The sequence below is a fragment of the Myotis davidii genome, unplaced genomic scaffold (assembly GCF_000327345.1).
Source record: "Myotis davidii unplaced genomic scaffold, ASM32734v1 scaffold673, whole genome shotgun sequence".
Lineage (NCBI taxonomy): Eukaryota > Metazoa > Chordata > Mammalia > Chiroptera > Vespertilionidae > Myotis > Myotis davidii.
In genome coordinates this window covers 631,037-640,680 of record NW_006286677.1, presented here as the reverse complement: position 1 = coordinate 640,680, position 9,644 = coordinate 631,037, and the positions used below count along the sequence as shown (strand labels likewise).

The window sequence follows — 9,644 nt, the reverse complement described above, 5'->3', positions numbered from 1 at the left end:
AGAGAGAGAATAGAGAGAGTTATTCATTGTTTGTCGTCACTCGGCTACATTTCTACTTTCCTATACTTTTTGGTTATCATAAGGGGCCAAAAGTATATAAAATACATTTATCAGACCCTTTGCAAGGTAGCTTCCAGTTAGGTTTTTGACAATGAAAGATAGAAGGCAGGAGAAGGCATATTTTCTTTGTATTAAGTCCTCCCCCACCTATTTCTGGCTTACTTACAGACAGCAGTAACTGTGGACAAGAGTGGGCCCCTGGGTTCCCATGTTATTCCAGAGATAGCAGTAGCAGCAGGCACACTGGAAGCCACTGAACAAGTGATCCTGGACTCTGGCTGTGGTGGGGGCAACAAAAGAAGCAGGTGTCAGGTATCCTGCAATGTCATGGTCATTGTAGCACCAATGGCAGCATCCTCAGCAACAGATACTGCAGCTGGCTCACCTGGACAATGATCGTGGGCTGTGTGTAACACCATTTATCATTCTCTGTTGCTGTGTTACACATTACTCTCAAACTAAGTGGGTTAAAACAAGAAGCATTTATCTTACAGTTTGTGGTCAGGAATCTGGGCATGGCTTACCTGGGTACCTCACATGGCAGCTGGCATCACTCACAATGAATCAGCAAGAGATTAAGAGAAGGTGCCCAAGATGGAAACCACAGGGCTTTGTGTCCCAATCTCAGAAGTGACATCCTGTCACTTTTTTTTTTAATACATTTCACTGATTTTCTACAGAGCGGGAGGGAGAGGGTTAGAGAGTTAGAAACATCGATGAGAGAGAAACATTGATCAGCTACCTCCCGCACACCCCCTACTGGGAGATGCCTGCAACCAAGGCACATGCCCCTGACCAGAATCGAACTTGGGACCCTTGAGTCCGCAGGCCGACGCTCTATCCACTGAGCCAAACCGGTTAGGGCCATCCTGTCACTTTTGTTGTATTCTGTTCAGTAGAATCAAGTTACTAGGTCCAGCCTACACTGAAGCTAATATTTACTCAGTACTTACTATGTGCCAGGTCCATACACTCTGTCTCCTTCTCTTACAAGCCACAGGCATGTCTGAGTTCAGAGGTGCTCTCTCAGCATTTCTGAGCTCCCCTGAGGCTTAGGAACACCAGAATGCTCCCCTGAGCTGTCCACCTGACCTGTCCATTTAACTGAGTCAGCCAACGCTGCATAATTGCTCTGCGCCCATAAGGGAAGTACAGCATATCTGAGAAACTTGAAGTTTCCCCTAAATTCTATCCTGAAAATGAAATGCAAATACAGGAAGGTTCTGCATGCCCCCCAAACCTGTCAGGGGGTCTGTATGCAAACTACAATCCTCCTTTTCTGCTCCCAGAAACTTCACCCTGAATCAGGGAAGCAGACCTTACATCATCCTGATTCTGCCCTTGACCTATGGTTTATGCTCTCCTGTCCTACAAGTTCCTTGGCTTTCGATACTCAAAGCCAAGCATGTCCACTAAAAACACAAACAAAACAAAAAATACTTTTTAACTTACAAAAGGGCTTGGACTTTTTAAAAAATATACAGGTTTTTATTGATTTGAGAGAGAGAGGAAGGGAGAAACATCAATGAGAGAGAAACAGATCAGCTGCCTCCTGCACGACCCCTATGGGGATTGAGCCTGCAACCCAGGCATGTACTCTGACAGTGAATGGAACCAGTGACCCCTTGATGCATGGGTTGATGCTCCACCACTGAGCCACACCAGTTGGGTAAAAGTGCTTTGACTTTTAACCCCACCATGATTTTTTTTTTTTAAATCCAGTCCCTCTTTTAATGTCTCTGTTCAGGATTCCATCTATTTTTCCCTGAGGCAAGTACATTAAGGTGATCACTAATATCTCAGTGGTGGAATGAAAGATAAGGGACAGGAAGCTCAAGGAGGGTAGAACCTTAGTTAATACCTCAAATATTATCTACTACAAAGTGTGTCTTAGGACATATCCCCCCCCCTCTTAATTGTAGAATGCCCTTTATACCGCCCAGCGGTAAAAAGGAGCGGGTATCAAGCACACTATAAAGTAGCTCATAACTCCTCGCTTAGCCACACCCCCACGGGACACAGCAGTGATAAAAATTAAGCAATAAATAAAAACATCCCCACTTCAAGATGCTGATGCCTCCTAAATCTCCTTCTCCATTTCAGTTCTTTCCAGGGCCCTACATCCATGTGCTCCTGTACAGGCCACTCCAGTAGGTCACAGCCAGGCCAGCAGACCCTGAGTGACAAATGAATGATTACTCTGACACACGTTTCTGTGAAAGAGAGGGCTAAGGGACTGCTTGGCTAGAGAAACCAAACAGCCCATTTGCCTGCCTCCTCCGGCTTTTATTGTAACAGCAGCTTGAACTAAAATTAAATATTAAATACTATCAGCAGGGTAAGCATCCTTGAGAAGACATGCTTCTGCAGTGTCCTTTAAGCAAAGACATCTGAAGACTAAGTATAATGATTCCAGTAAACACCCGGGTGCTCACACATACACAGACTTGCTTCCCTACCACAGCCCATCTCAATAGAACAATGTAAAGCTAAATGTATCCTCCTCCATCCCCTCCTCTCCTGTATTACCCATCTCACACCACATGAAGAGGTACCCAAGCCAGAAATATGAGCATTATCTTCTTCTTCCTATTTCTTCACATTCAATTTCCCCTTCTTGTTGGTCCTAGCTGTAAATGTCTGTCAAATCTGTCCACATGCCCCATGCCCTCTGCCACCAAGAGCCAGGCCTCTACTAACCCGTGCCTATATTCCTGGAACAGCTTTCTAATGTGGCTCCCTGCCTCTAGTCTGGCTTGTCTCTAACCCAGTGGTTCTCAACCTGTGGGTCGAGACCCCTTTGGGGGTTGAACGACCCTTTCACAGGGGTCGCCTAAGACCATCGGAAAACACATATATAATTACATATTGTTTTTGTGATTAATCACTACGCTTTAATTATGTTCCATTTGTAACAATGAAAATACATCCTGCATATCAGATATTTACATTACGATTCATAACAGTAGCAAAATTACAGTTATGAAGTAGCAACGAAAATAATTTTATGGTTGGGGGTCACCACAACATGAGGAACTGTATTAAAAGGTCGCGGCATTAGGAAGGTTGAGAACCACTGCTCTAACCTATTCTTTAGGCTATGCCCGTGGTCGATAAACTGCGGCTCTCAAGCCACATGTGGCTCTTTGGCTCCTTGACTGTGGCTCTTCCACAAAATACCGACTTCTGCACATGGGCTACGAAGTTTCAATCGCACTGTAAGTGGTATTTTGTGGAAGAGCCACATTCAAGGGGTCAAAGAGCTGCATGTGGCTAGAGAGCCGCAGTTTGCCGACAACTGGCTACTTGAAGTGAGCTTTCTGAAATGCGAATCTAATTACACAGTTGCCAGCTCAAAACCTTGCAGTATGTCCCCAATGCCTCAGAATAAAATCTAAGCTCCTTGCTTCCTGAGGCAGCAGTTAGCGGTGAATTTTAAGAAATCATCGCACAGTGAAATTGATTCTTTATTGTGTACCGTTCCATGGATTTTATGACATGTTTACTTAGATTCTGTGCCCACAACTATCCATCAGTCTCAAAAAACTCCTTCATGCTCTTCCTTTATAATCACGCCCTCCCCCATCCTTAACCCTTGACCCCTTGACAACCATCGATCTATTCTCCATAGCTATAGGTTTGTCTTTTGAAAGAAAAAGAAAAAAAAAACCCAGGAAGGGAAAAAAGGAATGTAATCTTTTGAAAAGTAAAACAAAACCCAAGCCCCTTAAAGCGGCTTTAATGCCTCTGCCTACCCCACCTCCAGCAACTGCCCCCGCCCCTTGGAGTGATCTATTTTTGGTTCTTGGGGAGCTCCAAGCTTCCTTTCAACTAGACAACCGCCTCAAACCCTTTTGGAGAGGGGGGCACACAGAGGTGCACTCGGCAGTGCCTAACACTTCCTCATTATAACACCTTTATGTTGTTGCAGTGGCCAGGTACTTCTCTTCCCACAGTTCCTTGCGGCTGGGACGTGCTTTAGGCGCTGTTACATGCCAGCTTCCCCGATAGGCCGAACGGGCCCCCAGTCCACGAGCACCTGCTGGGGCGTCCACTTTCCGAGGCTCTCACAGTCGCAAAGCTTCGCAGGCAGAGAGAGCATGTGCACCAGGGCAGCCAGGGCGTGGCATGGTCACGTGGCCAAGAGAGGGCGGGCCCAGACGCTCCCGTCCGCCTCACGTTGGCTGCAGCTGCGCTTGCGCGCTGCAAACAACCGTTGCAGGGCGTCCAGGGCCCTGAGTTAGGACTATCAGCCGCCTACACCCTGCCCTTTGTCCCTGAAGTACCCTTTGTGCCTGGTGGCCCAGGACGTTCCCGTCGCATGGCAGAGTGCTGCGGAAGATGCCCATGAAGTCCTTAGTCCTTCTAGTTGCGCTGTTGACATGGCCTTCGTTTGTAGCGGCGTATCCAAGTGAGTGACGGGCCTGAGGTTGCAGGATACTCCCAGGGGAACCTTCGGGGTCCCGCCGGAATTCCGGCTCTTCTTTCCTTGGTCCCACATTCCTCCCAAACTTCACTATCTAGGGTCCTGGCCTCCGAGGCTGAGGTGTGTCCCTCCTCCCCTTCCTGCACGCTGCGAGGCTGGCCTGGCCACGCAGTGACCCAGGCAGTGGGTCCCAGACTGGACCCATGATGCACCGGCGGGGCACATGGAGCACATGGGGCGCATGGACCTCCTTACCCCGGCGGACACGGTCCTTGATGTTAACGCGGCCCCCTTCTGCCGGAGAGTCACTGCGCATGCGGTAAAGCAGGGTGCGCGAACTGCAGCCAGGCCAAGGCGGCCTGTTTTGGTATGGCTGGCTAGCTAAGGATGGTTTTGGCATTTTTAAGGGTGAGTGTGAAATGTGATCTTTAGTGAAATGTGGAAAGTATGAAATTCCAATTTCATTGTTCATAAACAAAGTTTTATTGGAACATAGCCATACTCATTCCTTTATGTATTGTCCACGGCTGCTTTCCCTTGTTATAACATCCGAGTTAGGTAGTTGCCACAGTGACAGTATGGCCTGCAAAGCCCAAAATATTTACAGAAAAAAAGTTTAACCCCTGTGGTAAAACATGGAGAACATGTGGATTGCGGACATCGGCCTGGGGCACTTACCCCGCGTGCACACCTACAGAGCATCCTCAGGAGTATAGCATTAAAAACCTTTGTTAAGAATTATAACTTATGACCTGTCCCTCCCCAGTAGCTGAAAATTAGTAAGTTGGTTACCTTGAGTTATTTAAATAGTGAAGTCCAGCGTCTGATATTCCAGATATGATTTGCTGATATTCCAGATATGATTTGCTGCTTGTCCATCTAGTCTAACTATAATTCATTATAGCATTTTGTAATGTTGGGGTTTGTTTTAACCAAATAAAAATTAATGGGGAGGTGTAAAGTACTAAAGTGCTTGCTAATTCTGCAGGCCTACATTTCATGCATAGTAGTGGCAAAAGTTCTGGATAAAGTGTCTTAGATAAGTTAGTCCATTAAATACTTGCACTTACGATTTTGAGTTGTTTTAAACAAAAGTATTTGAAAAAAATGTTCTTTGCTATAAATAAACAGAACATACTGAAAATGATAATTATCTTTTCTTGATATCTGATGGTCATTACTAACTAGCAACCCAGTGCACAAAATTCATGCACGGGTGGAGGGGTGTCCCTCAGCCTGGCCTGTACCCTCTCCAACCTGGGACCCCTTGAGAGATGTCCGACTGCCAGTTTAGGCCCGATCCCACCATCCCTCTTGCAATCTGGACCATTGGCTCCTAACTGCTCACCTGCCTGCCTGCAGGTCTGCCTGCAGGTCTGCTTGCCCCCAACTGCCCCTCCTGCCAGCCTGACCATCCCCAACTGCCTCTGCCTCAACCCTGCCACCATGGCTTTGTCCAGAAGGATATCAGGAAGGTCTCCTGTTCTAATTAGCATATTACTCTTTTATTAGTATAGATATCAGTTATTGCATTTTGGTAGTTGTAGGTCATTAGGTCACAACTAACATATATGGAGAGTTTAGATGACATTGTTACATATTGTACATTCTGGGACTGCTAAAATGTTAAAGGGACATCTTTAAGAAGAAAGAAATAAAGAAACATTAATATATAAATAATAAAATGGCAATAAATACTACTTATCAATAATCACTTTAAATGTAAATGGATTAAATGCTCCAATCAAGACAGGGTAGCTGAATGGATAAGAAAACAAGACCCATATATAGGTATCCAAAAAAATGTAGGCACACACTTTGAATAATTACAAAGGGAGTGTTTATTAAAATACTGTACATTTCATTTTCAAAATTGACCTATAAGCTGTTAGAGTGCATATGTGTGTGTGTGTGTGTGTGTATATATATATATATATATGTATATATATATTTGGGACACCCTGTATATGCTGTCTATAAGACAAAAAAAAAATAAAAAAAGATATAGCAGCCTTAATGACTCATTAGATCAGATAGATTTAATTGGTATTTTTAGAGCATTATACCCAAAGCAGCAGAATATACATTCTTTTCAAGAATACATGGAACTTTTTTTAGGATAGACCACAAAACAAATTTTAATAAATTTAAAAAGATTGAAATCATATCAAGCATTTTCTCTGATCACAATAGTATGAAACTAGAAATCAATTACAAGGAAAAAAACTGGAAAACATGCAAACAAATGGAAGCTAAACAACATGTTACCAAACAACATATGGGTTGCCTTTTCCTGTGGGAGCCACTGGGTAGAGAGGAATGTGGCTTTCTCCTCTCCCCACCATGGCATGTGCTCATCCACTGATATCTGTGTACTCCAAAAAGGGGGAAACATCGAGCAAAAATGTCAGTTTGCCTGCTGTATTCAAGGCTCCCATTCAACCAGATATTATGAACTGTGTTCATACCACCTTGTGCAAAAGCAATAGACAGCCCTATGCTGTCAGTGAATTGGCAGGTCATCAGACCAATGCCGAGTCCTGGGGTACTGGCAGAGCAAGTCGTGGGGTACTGGCAGAGCTGTGGCTCGAATTCTCAGAGTCCAAGGTAGTGGAACTCATCGTTCTGGCCAGGATGCTTTTGGAAATATGTATCATGGGGGCCACATGTTTGCACCAACCAAAACCTGGCGCCGTTGGCACCACAGAGTAAACACAACACAGAAACGATATGCCATCTGCTCTGCCCTAGCTGTCTCAGCCTTACCAGCAGTGGTCATGTCTAAAGGTCACCGTAGTGAAGAAGTTCCTGAACTTCTTTTGGTGGTTGAAATAAAGTTGAAGGCTACAAGAAAACCAAAGAGTCTGTTTTGCTTCTTAAGAAACTTAAGGCCACCCTAGCAGGCTTAGCTCAGTACATAGAGCATCAGCTTGCGGACTGAAGGGCCTAGGTTCAATTCTGGTCAAGGGCACATGCCTGGGTTGTAGGCTCCATCTCCAGTAGGGGGTGTGCACGAGACAGCCAATCAATGAGTTACTCTCATCATTGATATTTCTATTTCTCCCTCTCCCTTCCTCTCTAAAATCAATAAAAATATATTTTTAAAAAATTAAACTTAAGGCCTGGAATGATATTAAAAAGGTCTATGCCTCTCAGCAAATGAGAGCTGGCAAGGGCAAAATGAGAAAACATCATCATATACAGCACAGGGGACCTTGCATCATCTATGATGAGGACAATGGTATCATCAAAGCCTTCAGAAACATCCCTGGAATTACTCTGCTTAATGTAGGCAAACTGAACATTTTGAAACTTGCTCCTGGAGGGATGTGGGCCGTTTCTGCATTTGGACTGAAAGTGCTTTCCACAAGTTAGATGAACTGTATGGCACTTGGTATAAAGCTGCCTCCCTCAAGAGTAACTATAGCTTTCCCATGCACAAGATGCTCAGTTCAGACCTTAGCAGAATCTTGAAAAGTCCAGAGATCCAAAGAGCCCTCTGAGCACCACGCAAGAAGATTCACCGCCGAGTCCTGAAGAAGAATCCACTGAAAAACCTGAGAATCATGTTGAAGCTAAACCCATATTCAAAAACCATGCGCTGGAACACCATTCTTTGCCAGGCCAAGAACCACAGGCTTTGGGTGGTTCTAAAAGCCAAATCAGGTGAGAAGGGGGTTCCAGGCAAGAAGCCTGTGGTCGGGAAGAAAGGAAAGAAGGCTGCTGGCCTGAAGAAGCAGAAGAAGCCTTCGGTGGGGAAAAAGCTGTAGCCACCAAGAAGCCAGCAGCTGAGAAGAAGCCGGCAGAAAAAAAACCCACCACAGAAGAAAAGCCTGTGGCATAAACTTACATTTGTTTATTCCATAGCGGTCAAATCACTTTGGACAGCTAATTTTGAATAGAAATATGATCAAAGGCAAAAAACAACAACACAACACAAAACAACAAAACAATATATGGGTTAACAATAAGGTCAAGGAAGAAATGAAAAGATATCTTGTGACAAATGAAAATGAAACACAACTACCTAAAACCTATGGGACACAGCAAAAGCAGTCCTAAGAGGGAAATTCATAGCTATATAGGCCTACCTCAAGAAACAAGAAAAATCTCAATCTAACCTTACACCTAAAGGATCTAGAAAAAGGACAACAAACAAATTACAAAGTGAGTACAAGGAGGGTCAGAGTAGAAATAAACAAAATAGAGTCTAAAAAAATGTATACCAAAGATCAATGAAACCAAGAGCTGGTTCTTTGAACAGATAAACAAGGTTAATAAGCCTTTAACCAGACTCATGAAGAAAAAGACTGGAAGGACTCATAAATAAAATTGGAAATAAAAGGGAAGTAACAACTGACACCACAGGGGAAAAAGGGGTAGTAAAATACTCATGTATATGTTACAATATAAATGACCTTAAAAACATACTAAGTAAAAGAAGCCAGTCACAAAAGAACACATATTGTATTATTTCATTTATATGTAATGTATAGTATAGGCAAATCCATAGAGACAAAAATAGATTAGTGGTTGCCTAGAGGATAGGGGCAATTGGGAATGGATTTATTTTGGGGGTGATGAAACTGTTTTAAACTTAGATTGTGGTGATAGTTGCACAATTGTGAATATACTAAAAATCATTGAGTTGTATACTTTAAAATATGTATTTGATAAATTATGAAGGTATACTAATATTGCTGAAGATTATAATTTACTTAAAATTATGTTAATTATTTTAAGTAAATTAAAAGTATATTACTTTAGAGATAAAATCCAATATAATAAATTAATAGGACTTAAACTTATGTGATCTAAATTTATACTAGGCCATTTAGTAAGGGCCAACTAGAAGAATGTGGGGGTTTTCTGAAAATTGGAACTATTTAACTACAATGTTTATGATGTTCTTTTAGATAAACTTTAGATTTAGAAATTTAGAAAAATATGGTTAAAGTTATATCCTTTATTATTATAAAAACTTTATTCCCCAAAATAAGAGAATTTTTTTATTACCCAGATTTATCCCTTAATAAATATTGGAATGTTATCCCCGAACCCCGACCCCTCCCCCCAAAAAAAGCCAAAACAAAGCAAAACAGATTGATTTTATTTTATTTATTAATCGTCTCCTGAGGATATATTTTCTATTGATTTT

General features: G+C 42.9%; 2 pseudogenes; one reads left to right on the top strand and one right to left on the bottom strand.

Annotated features, from left to right (window-relative positions):
- The window catches only part of LOC107182228, a 50,298-nt pseudogene extending 45,496 nt beyond the window's left edge, over positions 1-4,802 (bottom strand).
- A 2,003-nt stretch (positions 4,803-6,805) lies between these two features.
- On the top strand, positions 6,806-8,410 carry LOC102753944 (annotated as a pseudogene).
- The last annotated feature ends 1,234 nt before the right edge of the window (positions 8,411-9,644 follow it).